The following is a 15,786-nucleotide window of genomic DNA, read 5'->3' on the forward strand; positions in this document are numbered from 1 at the left end:
GAAATGAATTCAAATTGTGGAAGCAATGTGCATTGGCTGACCTGAAGCAAGGGTGTGCACATCAACAATGGCAGACATTTTGGCAGTGTGTTACTCTGCAGCAGCCGAGGAAGGAACACATCTGCAATGATTTTAGAAGAACAATTACTGTTGTCGGTCAGTCTTGGATAAGGTTATGAGTCCACTTTCAAACTATTCAAAGTCCATTGTTCTACAGCGGGGAAAATACCCAGGAATGGAAAACATTCAAAACAGTTTTCAATCTTTCCAAGAGCAGGAGTCTCAGTAGGTCTCCCAGTCCAAATGCTAAAGAGCTCAGATTCCACAGACTGCAGTTAGCATATTTCATATAAAAATCCTCAAAGCAAAATTGGAAAATGAGTGAAATTGTATTGGATTATTGTGTGGTTGTTTTTGGCAGGATAAATCTTTTTTTGTTAATATGACATGGCACTAGGGAAAATGGCCCTCACACAGATATCTGGTTATAACACTACAGTTACCAATATAAACAAACACAGCATTTCAGCATGATCACCTCATACCAACGGTCAAGGTGGTAATTTTTTATTTTGGACCAGAGCAGGTGGTCTCATTGGATCGATGATGAATTGCTCTTCATTGCAAAGTAAACTGCAGGTAAATGTGAGGCCATCTGTCTGACCGCTGACGCTCAGCTGGGTCACGCAAGAATGAACTCAGACACGGCAGTCATTTTGCAACAGAGTGGCTAAAAAAAGAAAGCAATCAATGTGTAGCTGCTAAGTCCAGATCTCTGTGTGACTGAAATGGTTTTAGAGAATCTTCATAAAGCTACAAAGATATTCATATTTTGTCATGTTGCTGAACTATACGGCTCAGCAACAAGTGCACAATTTCTTAGTGGAATGAAAACTATGCATGCTTTTCTTTTTACAAATTATAAAAAAAAACCTGCACATGTGAACCAACCCTGTAAATCTGATACCCCTAAATAAATCAAGCAAATTACATCCCTTCAGTTGTAACCTAATTAGTAGAATCTGTGTAATTTAAATGTTGCATTAATCCAGTTATTCTCTGAAGGTTAATTAAGAGCGGATTGGTGAACGATTAGTATCAAGAAGATCAAGGAACACTATAGACTAGGTCAAAGAGAAATTTGTGAAGTGGCAGAAATTATGCTTAAGTTAAAAAATAATATCCCAGACTTTGAACTTCTCACTGTTGTGCAATTATACACTGTTTAAAGTTATTTAATGTTTAATAAATAACTCTCTGTCTGTTAAGTATTGTCGGGAGGATATCAGCTCTAAAGCTGATATCAGGACAATATTTCAAAGGGATGATACAAGCACTGGCGGTCTTTTAACAGCAAACTCTGCACCAGCTACCCAGTGGAACATGGTGGGGACTGCGTCATGGTTCTTGTCTTCAACAGGGGGGACAGAGAAACTGGTCAGTGTTTATGGGGAAATGGATGAAGCTAAACACAGGGCAATCATGGAATAAAACAAGCTAGAGACTGCAAAACAACCTGGGTGGAGGTTTACGTTCTACCAGGAAAACAATCTTCAACATGCTGCCAGAGCAACGGTGGCCTGCTAAAAGCCCACACGTAAATTCTATTGAGAATCTGTGGGAAGACAAGAAACTTTGTGTTCACAGACACTCTCCCTCTAAACTGACTGAATTTGAGCTGTTTTTAATGGAAGTGTGGCCAATCTCTGGATGTGCAAAGTGAAGAAGAGCGGGATGAAATTTTAGAGACTGATGGTCTCATACAGAAAACAGTTAGTCCGAGGTCTTGCTGCTGACAGTTCATAAGATGTTTTACTTGAACATATTATCTTACATAGTTATTTGATATATCACACAGTCTTGTTCTGAGCTTGGTCCACATTTGCCTATGTTTTAGTACTTGTTAACGTAGACACGAGACAGAATTAGCCGCTGACAGAGTAGGAAACCATCACTGCTGTAACTCTGCCACACTGAGAAGCATTTTTTAGAGTCTAGTTCTCATACTGTAATTCACAAATACAAAAACCAAATATAATCAGATATAAACAACATTATTGTCTGGTTAGAAAATTAAATGTAAGCCAAGAAAAATCCTAAAAAAAGAGAAATTGGCACAGGCTGCTCCTGCTGGAGCTTAGTGTTTGATACAGATCAGCGAGGCCAGCCAAGGTGTTTCCATATACAACTGCATCCTTCTCAGTCAGCTTGTTTATCACACTTTCTTACTGTGTTTGACTAAGTAATCTGAACGATTAACATCTGCAATCTGTTTCTGGAAGTTATTTCTGGGGTTCAGTCAAGACACCAGCCCAGCTTGCAGTAGGATGGCATGAGAAATGCACCAGAGTTTATGAAGCACCTTAAGCCCATCAACCAGAGTTCGTCATGCCAGTACAAAATGAAATTTAATTTTTTCCTAATCTATCAGAGAAGAGTTAGGCTCTAAAAATGTGATCATTATTATCAATAAACTTCAACGTTTCCAATTTTTTTTAGATTTAGTTTAAAACCGTGTTCAGGACACACTGATTTTACCACAAGAAGAAGTTCTGATAGATCCACGTTTTATCCATCTTTGGCATTTTCTCTCAAGGCATAGGTGGAAATCACAGGTGGAATGTAGCAGGTGAAGGGGGAAGAGGGGGCATCCCAGATGCTCAAATTATGCATTTTTCCTTTGACCCTAACCCCATTTGTTGGTACAATAGTATGGTCAAGACAAATTTAGATGTAGAAGGCTATGTATTGACTGTAAAGAAAAGATGCCGGGTTCATAGTTATTTAGAAATCTTGACTTCAGGTTCCCTCGTTTCACTAGCAGATCAGTAATTTGTGATATGGTGACATGGGGCGGGTTGGAAATAAACCCTCTTCGTTCAAGATAAAGTCTGTGACCAACAAAGCTTCCTTTCCCGGAAACGTCTCATCCCAGGGTTGGTCACAACCCCAATACACTACAACCTGCAAACAGACAAAGCAGAGACATCTGAAATGCAGAGGAGCTGTGTCTATAAAGCACAAATAACTGACTTCCAGGAAGCTGCTACTTAAAACAAAAGACATGTTACCCATTTTATTTACTTCCAACTGTCAATAGAATGAAACACATCAGCATTTGGAGTCAGACAGCATTTTGTTCATCTCATTAAGACTGTTTCACAAGGCAAATGTTAAAATAGTCAGCCAATTTTCAAAGACCGAGAGACACCATGTCACATTAAAGAATCATGGATAAAACCGGTTTGCTCGTCCAGTGTGTGTTGTCCGATCAGACGGCAAATAATGAACAATGGCGATAGTTTGTGGACTTTTTAACTCACACCTTGCTGTCTGATTGGCTACACGTCACATTTAACAGGCTGGGTGCTCGTTTGTCATCGGGGAAAGCCACACATGCTAAGATATCGGGGCAAGACGATCCACCATGTTGAATATCCCCGATTTGACATCAAAGTGATCCCGACATTCTACTGAGCGGACCAGATCAATCTTAACACACCACATATGATAGGAATATCTCTTTAGATTATTTTACGAGCCATCCCGATAGTTGCCACCTGTCAGAAGAGGAAGATCAGGGCAAAATTAGGCTAATTATCCTGCAGTGTGACCAGCCTTTACTTCGGTTAAATCTTGTGACAGACTGCTGTGTAATGCAATGGAAATTGAAACTATCTAAACTAGGTTGACCAAATGTCCACTCTTCCTGTTCTTTCTGGGGATTCCAGGACCAAAATTCATAGATTTCTGAAAATACCAATTTTCCTCATTTTCACAGGACCAACATGAATGCACTTAAATAGACTTGATTGCTGTGCACTATACGACAGCCTGTCTTTTGTGTGACATAATCCCGGAGCTGTTGCTTTGGGGATGGTTCTTCTCCACTCACAGTTGGAACAGCGACTTTTGTTTGCAAGATGTCAAAGATCAAGTGTAGCTTTGCAAAAAAAATACAAAAGATATGCACTGAGTGCAGCTGGCATATGTGTTTCTGTGTATGACAAAGGTGCCAAATGTGGCATAGATCTCATATGACACAGAACGATGTAGAAAGGCAGTACAAGCTGACTGAGTTTGTTGTTACACCAGGAAACGGGTTAGGGGGCAGCAGAAGTGGGACACATTTTAAGAAGACCAAAAGGATAACAAGTTACTCAGAATTACTAAAGACTCCTATATAGGAGAAACTACACAACAGCTACATAAAAGTATGGCGCAGCACCGGAGGGCCAGCAGCTTGGTGTGACGTGGCAGCTTTGTTTTGCCACACCTCTGCTGCCTGCACTTCCCCAGCCAGCCTGATTGAACACACCTGCTCTCAATCATCTCCTCCTGTGTGTATTTAATCAGTCTGTTCCCCTCCTTCCATGCCAGTTCGTCTTTGTTTCTTCCAGCAAGCGTTCCAGACCTTTTTTCCCAAGCTTTTCAGCCTTTAGTGACTCTTGGACCTATTTTGTGCTTCGACTCTTCCTCAGCCCAGTGTTTTTTGGATACCTCTGCCCTCTTGACTGATACTCTGTATACTGAACTTTGGACTGCCATTAAACCACAGAATTTTGGAAACTGTCTAAGTTGTCATTTGAGTCCTGCCTGCCTAATTTCTTGTCAGACTTGGGGCAAGATTCAGCAGTCCACTTGCACCTCAAGAACAAAGATCACTATTTTGATGACAATGATGTCCAGAATTTGGACAGGGAGAACAGATGGTTTGAAAGAAGGGGGGAAAAAAGCCATCTTGGTCAAAAGAGAAAAGCCATCACTAAACAGAGGGGGAGGGTTGAGCTTCCAGCTCTCCAGTGTTTACACCTTGGTCCTCCAACACGTTCCAGAGAGATTACATCAGCAGTCTCGTCATCATTCAGGTGACCAAGTACTCCACTCACACCAAGCAATAGCTTCTAACAACCAGGACAGTGGTGGGTGGGTCATTGACTTGCATCTGACTTAGAATGAGCCCAGGAGGATGGGCCTCCATGTTCTTCAAAACAGCAGCACACCAACTACAGGTTGCTCCAGTGCAAGCTACCAGAATTGACAAAGACTCCTGGAAAGGTGTCGAGAATTTAGAATATTTTAAGCAAATAAGTAGTGATTTAAAAAAATATATATAAAGAACACTGTGTTAAAACTCTTCAACCAAGTCTCAGGCAGCCTTCATAACGATCTGAATAAAATCCTGTTAGGTATATATCAGCTTCCATTTAAACAATGTGTGCTGCTTCTCACCCCATGTGACCTTTATTAGCCGACTACGAAGGTAAAAATGGCAGAAAAAAGAAACATTTTCATCTGATAATTTTTCAGTGCTCTCCCTGTGTAAGCTTAGGCAATGGTAAGAATTTCATGCTATTGTGTGTCATAACACTGCACTGATCTTTGAGAATCAAAGATGTCCATGGTGGTCACTTAGAGGAACTAACAAACATGAGCCATTTTTCCCTTTATGTCAAGAATATTTCATTTAAATCAGGACGATTGCGGTGGGGTGTTACGTATGTTCAGATTGATTATAATTAAGGTCTTTCCATATTGGTTCAGCCCTTTGTTAAGTTTCTTAGTTTTTTTTTCTTTGATCCTGTTCCCTGTGCATCTGGGTGAAGGATTTTATGTTTTTATTAGTTAGGATTTGGTTAACTAGATCCTTTGTGTGTTTTGTCTAGTTCCCTCTGTGTTTATTTCTGTCTACTTGCCACTTTCCCTCAGTTTCTTGCTTCTACATCTCTGTGAGTTCCTTATCTAATTAAATCACTTCATCATCACATTTCCTGTCTGCATTTGGGTCACTCTTTTTAACAAAATGCGGCACTATGGATGTGTACCAATTCAGTGGCTCCATCATTCAAAATCACAATCATGACATTGTGACGTGTGATGAAACATTTCTGAATGTCTATACAATTGACAAAATTACACTACTTGGTTAAATGTTCGATTCTATCTTCAGTAAAAATGAAGGCTTTGAGTTAATGACAGCCAGGTCTTGATCTAAGAGTTGGATAACTGCTGCGATTCTCCCACACAGGCTAAAAAAACATTACTTGTATTGTAGTTACACATTTTAACGACCCCTTCTAGTATACATATCATCCATCCATCCATCCATTTTCTAAACCGCTTTATCCCTCATGGGGTCGCGGGGGGTGCTGGTGCCTATCTCCAACGTTCACTGGGCGAGAGGCAGGGTTCACCCTGGACAGGTCGCCAGTCTGTCGCAGGGCAACACAGAGAGACAAACAGGACAAACAACCATTCACACCTAAGGACAATTTGGAGAAGCCAATTAACCTAACAGTCATGTTTTTGGACTGTGGGAGGAAGCCGGAGTACCCGGAGAGAACCCACGCATGCACAGGGAGAACATGCAAACTCCATGCAGAAAGACCCAGGGGTGTACTCGAACCCAGGACCTTCTTGCTGCAAGGCAACAGCGCTACCCACTGCGCCACTGTGCCGCCGTATACATATCAGCATAAAGCCAAAATAAAAGTTGAGTAAGTAAACAGTGTGACAGCTAATACAGTTTCATGCTGTCCACCTGATTTGCTCCAGCTCTTAGTGCTTTACAACACCTGTTAAACCAGATGTTTTAGAGATCTAACCACCTGTTGGGCTATCTTAATAACAGTATCTCCAGGATGGAACTTCCTCTATATACATTTCACGTTCATACCATCTGCATCAATAACCGGCTGTTCCCACTTTTCTCCCCTGTATGTGTTTTGCCTTTTGTTTATCCCTTTGGGGATTTTTTGGCCAGGAAGAGGAGGAGGCAGCAGACAAACAGAAGCTTTACTAAGAAAGCAATTGCACACAAACGCATGGCTTTCTCCCTTACCTCCATTTATTTTGTTGCACACCGACAGCAGCAACTGGCCACACTTCCTGTGCAGTAGCTGATGGTAAAGGACTCCAAACATGGTGATTAAAGGTAATTACTGCCAGCCTCTATGGAGTTAGGAAACCATAGCTTGTGGCTGCATCGGGACCTGTCAGTATAAACTGTGGAAGGGTTGTTCAAATCACTGACTCGTTAGATTAAATAGGAGCTGTGTCTTTTTACAGAAGGTAAGACTTGCAACTGGTTGCAGCTAATAATGTGTAGCTTGCATGCTTAAAAAAAGGATTTTGCATCCCAAAGTGGAAGGAATCTAATGTCAAGATTTATTTTGGTGAAATTATTTACAAGATATGTCTAAAGTATAAGGATCCACATTTTAAGGCATCTTAGTTACATTTGCTTCCAATTATAGATATCAAAATGTAGCTGTTACAACTTTAAATACAAAATCAAAAACAAGGACATAGGATCAGCACTTTGACATGTGCAAAATCCACCTTTTTAGCCCTTAAAACCATTGTGTTGTGTACTTGGAGTCTGTAGGAATGCAGAAAATTTGAATATACTCTCTCCAGGAGCTGCATATATATCTTTATGTTCTTTTCAGTGGATAACTCAATTATTTAGGACCAGAACAGTGGACATGGACTGGGCATGCTTTGCTGTAGTGGTACCTGGTCAGCTCAGCATCACAGAAAATTCAAAGATTTCTGCTGGATTTCTACTGTCAGAGAGAGCTCAAGGAAAATGTAATACAAGTTTTACCATAATATGTAAAGCTGAAACAGAAATGGTCCTTGCGACCTTACAGTGACCCAAAACATACCATTAAATCCACTATGAGATTTTAGAAATGGGAAATCTATGTGTCTTGGGTTGGAATAAGATGCAGGAATCCCCTAAAACACATCGACAGTTGAAAGTGAGGAGTGGGGCAAACCTTCCTCATATTGATGTCAGAAATTGTCTGAAGTAATTTTAACCATCGGGGGTAAGATTAGTAATTAGGGGCTAGAATTCTGTTCACACAGGATATCAGCATTATCTAGGGACCCCATGTAATAAATAAATTGCCCCCCTATGTCTGCTTTTTATGTGGCACATTCGCACAGGATGACCACAGCCTGAGATCTTGCTGAAATTCACCAATATCTCCTGGATAAGACGTTGATTCAGTGGTTAAAACATCTGGCGTACATGTGGGTGGCTAGAAAGCTTTTTGTGGGAGTGCTGGCCTAGTGCTCAAAGCATTGCACTTGTTTCCTGGAGGTTCTTGGTTCGACTGCCACTCTGGGTCCCTAAGCAAGACCCTCAGCCCCATTGTTATCCGGGCGCCACTCAGTGTAGGCAGACCACTGCTCCCAAAGGGATGGCTTAAACGGAGAGACAAAATTTTCCCTCTGTGGGACTATAAAGGAAAATCTTTCTTTCTAACGTACTGCGCATTATGTATAATTTACCTTCTGGTTGGTTACATACTTTAACAATCTACCCAAAAAAGTATAATTTTTAAAGTATATGGTGAGAGCAGCGGAGCTACGATGAACGGCTAACACCGAAGCTAAAAGCTAAGCTAACAAAACAACCACCACCTTATACCAACTGTGTAGTAGAGGAAAGCTGCCTGTGCAAATTCTCAGTTATTCGGGTCATTGCAACACGAAACAGGCTTAACTCAGCTCCGAAAGAACTTTTCAGAAAATCCAGTTGCCTACAATTTAAGCCTGTTTGCTGTCTAGAAGAGTTGAATATTTGGGTTGGTTTTGTTTCAACAGGACTTGGTCACTGACTTCCTTGGGAACTCATCTGAATAGCAAATGTTTAAAGAGGCAAACATGAGTCCAACTGTCAGCTAGAATCAAAAAACGTATTTTAAGAAACCGGAGTACCTGGAGAGAACCCACACAGGCACAGAGAGAACATGCAAACTCCATGCTCAAAGACCCCTGGTCAAATCTGGGATTGAAACCCAGGTTCCTCTCAGTCATCATCAAGAAATATCAAAACTCTTTTATCATAATAAGCACCTACCTCTCCTCTTCAGTGCTGTCCTGGAACCTGCTCCCAAACCTGGAAGAAATCCTTACCTTTTCTTTTGTGTCAATGAACCGTTTAAACCTTTCTCAAGTGTCCATAGTGTTTGTCTGCCCAGTGGTCTCACCAACAAACAGCATGAACAAACCTTGAAAAGAATTTAATGATGCATTAACTCTTCATGAACTCTCCACAGTATAAACGCACAAATGATTGACCAATGGCAGTCGGCCTGCTGCAGCAGAGGAGGAAATGGGTGGATGTTTTTGCTTGGCTCCTGAGGGACACTCCAAGCCTGCAGCCATACTTCCAAACATACACGACTGCTCTCACCCCTTTAAGATCTCTGCTTCTCCTTTGAGTCCACACATGACCTCCTCCCCACCACCAAAATCAATGGGCCCTTTCACTGATTGCCCCTCATAATGACCCCCTGTTAAAGTCCGCAGTCTTTCAGGGAGGTGGAAGAAGAAAGAACCTCATTCTGCAACTTATCTGTTTTGCATTTTGGATAAAAAAAAATAACAATACAACATACTGCTGGACCTTTAAAAATTCTTTATTCTTCATGGATGTAATGTGTGCTTATTAGTCATATAGTCCATAGGCCATGTTTCCATCCAATTCTCATTCCAATTTTGAGCGACCTTTTAAAATGGCGCAAAAAAGAAAATGTGAATCAGACGTGTTTCTACCTACTGGTTTGTAGCGAATTAAGCAGGTGATGCAAAGCATAACATGGTCACACGTTGGCGTTACGCTGTAATAAATAGGAAGCAGAGGACGTAAACTAGCATGGCCCACAGAGCAGTAACGGAGCGAGGTTTTAATGCATGCGTTGCTATTTTTGTTTCACGGCTGAGACTAAGAAATGCTCGAGTCTCTTTGTCGGTCCACTTGTACCTGTTGTTGCTTCGAGCATTGTGGGAACATTCAGGAAGACACCGGCAGCAGAAACAGCTGATCAGTCCAGTGAGGTAAATATCCGCAACGTCAGAACTCATTCTGTAAATGTGTTTCCACCTTTAGAAAAAGTCAAAAACCACCTCAAGCGCGTATAAAAACTTTTTTTTTTTGTGCAAAATTTCAAATTAATTTGAATTTTGCCATTTCCATCAACCTTTTTTACCCCAATACTTTAAAATGTGCATTAAAAAAGGTCGATGGAAACATGGCTACACTTAGTTTAAGGTTGGGCCTAAAAGAATTTGATTTAGGGTCTCTGTTCCTTTTAAGAACATCAGCACCACTAACCATGGTAAAAATATTTGTTGTATTTGTGAACAAACTAAGCTCAAACACAAATAAAATATTAAAGTTGAAACATCAAATAATTAAGATTATTCTTTGCAGTTTTACAAGTTTAACTTGCCAGTTTCTTTTAAACTTAAATTTGAATTTTTAAATAATTTAAAATCTTTTAATTGAGACGATCGGAGTGGGGGATCAAACCAGCAACCAGCCAATTGCAGGCCATAAGTTTTAGTAAAAATTAAATGGAATTCTGAAGAGAAAATGTGTGTCTGAAATGTTGTCTCCTTTTTGGCTTCTTAAAGTCTTTCAAACATTTATTTTTATAGCTACTGTTCTCACAGCTAACAAGGCCTTATCCACAATGCCAAAGACACCAAAAACAGCATTTTTTCCTCTACACCCACCTATGTATGTTGGGAAATGAAAACACCTTTATCCAGATCTCCTTGAGAAACAGGAGTCTTCCAGAGATAAATATCCCATCTTTTTTCTTGTTTGTCTCGGTGTGTCTAAACAGCTTCGCCTTAAGTGGGAACAATCTGCAGATCTGTTTCTCCAGCTCAATAACAGGAATGAATTGTAGGTTCTGCTTTTCTTCTCACTGCCAAATGCTCCCCGCTGGTGTGATGAAACCCCAACTGTATAATCTGCAAAATATATGTTTTGTGTGGAAGTCCCTGCACAGCGCAGGAAACAGATTTCCCATCAGCCGACACTAAGTGCAAACGTTTGTTTGAAGCTCGACTCTGAATGGTCTGACCACATTTTCACGGTGATGAGAGACGGGGCTGCTGTTTCTCTTTGCCTTGCTTTATGTTTTCAATCCCAGATTCTTCAACTGGCCTCTAGGTTTTTAAAAGTTATGAGGATGAACAAGAGAATAAGATAATTCTTAGTAAAAAATAAATAAATAATGAAATAAATCTATAGCGATTTAAATTCCCTTTTTGCTCCTGAGTAGTAAATGCTGAAATGTTGGCTTGTTTGTATTGAAGGTATATAAGACGGCCTTTGTATGTAACAGAGAGGTCAGTCAAGGAGCACTCCTATATTTAGGTCGCTGTTTAAAGAAGAAAGAAGACTCTGATCCTAAATGTCAATTCCTGCGTGTGATTTGAGGCTGCCGCGCTAACCATCACTGTACAGGAGCAAAAATTATAACCCCATCAATCACTGCTGGAAACCTCAAGTGTTCAAATAGTATTCCCAGCTCTCCAACAGGCAACAGGCTCCCTGTTTGTTCATTGCAGAGGGAAAGCGAGAGCAGGATTAAGGAGCCTACAGACCTGTTGACCTGATGTCTGATTTTGCAGCGTGTGAGGTGAAAACATATTTTATTGTTTTTTTTTATTGCAGGAAGAGGTTGAAGGCAGTCAGTGCAAACATGGAGCCACACAAAAAGATACATAGTGAATTGAAAATGCATCCTGGACGTTTGTCCACATTTAGTCAATTTACAACCACAACCTTCGGTGCATTTTGTTGAGTTTTTGTTTCGGAGACCAGCAAAGTAGGGAATAATTCTAACATTTAAATACAAGTATGCATTATTTTCTAAATTCTATGCGGGGAAAAAGGGGGTTTAAGGGTATGTCCCCAGCAGCTTTTCCATTTTTGCCCCAAATAGCTCAACCTCCCATGTTACACTCAGAGCATACACTGTGTGCAGTGCTTGTTTTCCATCAAATTGAGTTTTCTATGTAGATATATTCCTTCCATTTTGAAATTATGGATTAAAAAGTTGGCCTCTCTAATTTCTCCTTAGGTGTGGGTGTGTGCGTGAATGGTTGTTTGTCCTTTTCGTCTCTGTGTTGCCCTGCAACAGACTGGCAACCTGTCCAGGGTGTACCCCGCCTCTCGCCCATTGAATGCTAGAGATAGGCACCAGCACCCCAACAAGGGACAAGCGTGATGGAAAATGGATGGATGGATTGATTAAAATGTTATTTTAAAGGTGCTTGAAGCTTGGGATATTGTTTTGTAAACTAACCCTGCTTTAATCATCTTCACAACCTTCTCCCTGACCTGTCTCATGTGTTCCTTGGTCTTTGTGATGCTGTTTGTTCACTACTGTTCTCTAACAAACCTCGGAGGCCTTCACAGAAAAGCTGGGTTTATACAGATATTCATACTGAGATGTTCAGATTTTGACCAGTGATGTCAAAACTTTGACCTCAGGGGTCAGTTTCCTTCATGTTAGATGTTTCCCTGGTTCAAGAGACCCGAATCTAATGAATAGGTCTTTAGCAGGGTCCTGCAGAACCTAGTAACTTGCTGAAGATCTAATTCAGCCCTTGAGAACTGGAGTTGGTTGCCCTTGGTCTGTCAAATAAAAGTCTCATTGAATACATTTGTGATTATGGATGCAATGTGATAAAAGAGGGTACGTTTATATCAATCGTTTTGCACATGTGTTTGAAAGGACAGGACCAGATTAACCTAAACATCTATTTATCTGAAATGTTTTCAACAAAAAGAAATTATTCAGGGGAAAATGGAAAGAGCAGGGTCAGAATGTACAGAGGGGTCCACCGTCATCGCCACAGTCTTTAGCTGGTTTAGCTCAAGTATGTTCTGGGCACACATCCTGGCTGTATGCAGGCGCATCATCGCCCCTGATCAGCCAGATGACAGTGGTGTCATCTGCAAACAGGATGAAGCGTAGGCTCAGGTTGACAGCGTCCTCTGCCGATCTGTTTGCCCACTAAGCAAACTGCAGGAGGTCCAGCCAGGAGCCTGTGATTCAGCACCAGGCGCTCAAAGGATATCTTCACCACAGACGTCAGAACAATAGATGTTCTGGCGTCTATTGTTCTGACGACTATGGTCATTTAATCCTGTGACGGTGTTTCTTGGGGATAGGGATGATGGTAGAGCGTTTTAAGCAGGTGGGAACTTCACACAGTTCTAGAGATTTGTTGATTATGGGACAGTTGGTCAACGCATATTTTTAAGCAGAGGGGGAAAACATCATCAGGACCTGCTGCTTTCTTCTGACTCAGATGCTTGAAGATCCTGTTGAAGTCTGACGATCGAACCTGGAAAAAGAAGAGGCTCAAATCCTCAGCTAGGTGGGGGGGTTGACACTGCATGTGGAGGAGGGTTTCAGCCTTTTGTAATAGATTTCAGGCTTCTCCATGCGGAAGAAGTGTGGAGAAAATTCGGACTTGTAAACCCCTTGCCATGTATGTCGTTGAATGAGCAACTCTGTTCTGTGGTGATTTCCCAAAGCCTCTCAACCAGAAAAGAAGCCTGGAAGGCATGCAAGTCAAATTCAGTAATGACATCAGTGTCGAACAATTCATAAGCAAGATCTGACTCATAATCTTCTTCATGTTAGGAAACAACAGTCCCAAATCGAAGAGGCCGTTTAACAGGCCGTTCAATTCTTGCTCAAGAACATAAAAATATCAACTTTTTTTTGCAGCTCTAGTGGCTCACTTTTATTCACAGTAGACTGACAGGAAGGGGGTGGAAGAGACATGTGGCAAAGGACCACGGGTCAGATTTGAACCTGGGTGAACCGCATCAAGGTCTCCAAACATGGGTCACGCTACCTGCTACGCCACGAGCACGCCCATCAACTTCTTTTTTAAAGCTTTTGGTCAATCTTTGCCATCAAATCAGTCCGATGGTCAGTCTTAAAAATTGTTTCGTTAGTTTTGTTGCAATTAATTACCTCATCAAACCTAAATCAATACTCCAAAAATTAATCCTCCGGTGGCATCATACATCATGTTGCAGCAAAATATTTGAGCTGCAAGTTAGAGCACTGCATAGATTATAGGATCATTTGGCAGCAATGAAACACATGGAAGCACTTTATTGAGAGTAGCAAGGCAGACTGGAAACACCAGGTTTTACCAACAAAGGTCTTCAGTGGTCTTTCCACAGCAAGTTGTTATATAAAAGCCATTTGAGGTCCCAATGTCCCTCAGAACACCCAGTATTTCATTAAATAGACAGAATTATAAATATCCCAATGCTGACAGTTAACCCAATACAGAACAGAGCAGTCGCTCCAGTCACACCAGGAGGAAGACGTCAGAAGACAAAATCCCATCATTTGAAAGTAAAAAACAGAGAGGTTGTCCCGGTGATTAGGAGTTCCCACCAGATGCACTGCCTGTGTACTGGTGAACCACGATACGGTTTAAAATAAAAAAGAACATAACTGCTTTAACAATTTTTCCGTGTATGCAATCAAGCTAGTTAGGTTTTTAAAAAGAAATCATTATCACAGCTTGCTTCAGCTTTGTCCCCCTGAGCAGCAATAAACAGGACCCAGGCCGAAGATGGCTGCAAACGTAAAGCTGTCAGAGTAAGTCCACCGCAGTGTTTACCGATCCCAGCTGATCGGCTCAACTCTTGTGCCTCTCGTGATGTCCTCAAGTCAAATACAAACATTAACTTGAATATTTCATGTTTTGTTACGTGAGTTGCCATATTTTCAATAGTTCTGCAATTTTTATTGCAGAACTATTGAATATATTTTTTACTTTTATTTTTGGTGTTTCTGAAAAAGCTCATCCTCCGCTGCTTTACAACTTTAGATTAGATTAGCTTGTTTTTGAACTAGTATAAACTCTCTGTAACTCTCTGTGTCTTTGCCACTGTAAAGCCCACATTTCTCCATTGTGGGACAATGAAGGAATTTCTCATCTTAACATAGTGGAGTAGCAGTGGCATACCTTCCAGTGCCCTTTTTAAAATCTTTGTTTTATGAAGTCCTGCAGAAGCAACCCAATCTCCTTAGCCAGCTGTGTTTTTGTCATCGGTGTACATTTGTTGGCGAAAGGAAAACACACCACTGCAGAGCACCTTTACAGAAACGGAGCGGGCGCTCTGACATGTCTTCACAAGTCCATCTTTTCAGCAGGACTGTGGCTGCCTGTTCACTTGCCACATTAGATTGAAAAGCGCCCATGTGACCTCAGTCCGCCTTTCATCACGTACAGCCCTGTCTCTGAACGCTAGCACGGTATGCCAATTTACCCAAATATTTACTGTACAAAAAAAAAAAAAAAAAAAAAGGTGACAAACTGAACGTAGTGCTGAGCGGGACCATTAACTGACTGTCTTGCTGCTGTTTATACAGTATCTGGCCTATGTTTACTATGTGGACCGTGTTAACACCGCTGTGAGAAGGAGAGCAGATCTGTCAGATCAATGGCCGCCTGTTTGGCACACATCAGCACTGAGAGATTCATTCAGCTGTCAAAATAAAGCCTCGGCGAGTTAAACTGTGGGTCAATGCAGACTGGGGAGGAGTGATGTGCATAGATATCTATGAAAAAGAGCGCTCCAAGCAGCTTTCCCAGAGGAAAATGGATCTGATTCTTTAAAATATGTCAGTCAGAACACTGAGCAGACCTCTTTGTTTGCTGTTTATCTCCTGCTATGATATTGGACCCAAACAACCAACGGGAGTCCCTAAACTTAGACTCTAAAAACTGCTAGGTCCAAATCATTATTTTGCTAATGCAGTCCTGGGCCAGATGTGGGCAGATCCAGCACCAAGTTGACTTAACAAACAGGGTTGGATTATGAATTTGACCTAGCATGTTGAGTGAAGGGTTAATATAAATAATTAGCTTAAAGTGACAAATGTTTCACTGAAGTCCATTTTCCCTCCACGTCAGTGCATACTTTCA

This window comes from Fundulus heteroclitus, chromosome 3 (genome assembly GCF_011125445.2).
Source record: "Fundulus heteroclitus isolate FHET01 chromosome 3, MU-UCD_Fhet_4.1, whole genome shotgun sequence".
NCBI classification, from domain to species: domain Eukaryota; kingdom Metazoa; phylum Chordata; class Actinopteri; order Cyprinodontiformes; family Fundulidae; genus Fundulus; species Fundulus heteroclitus.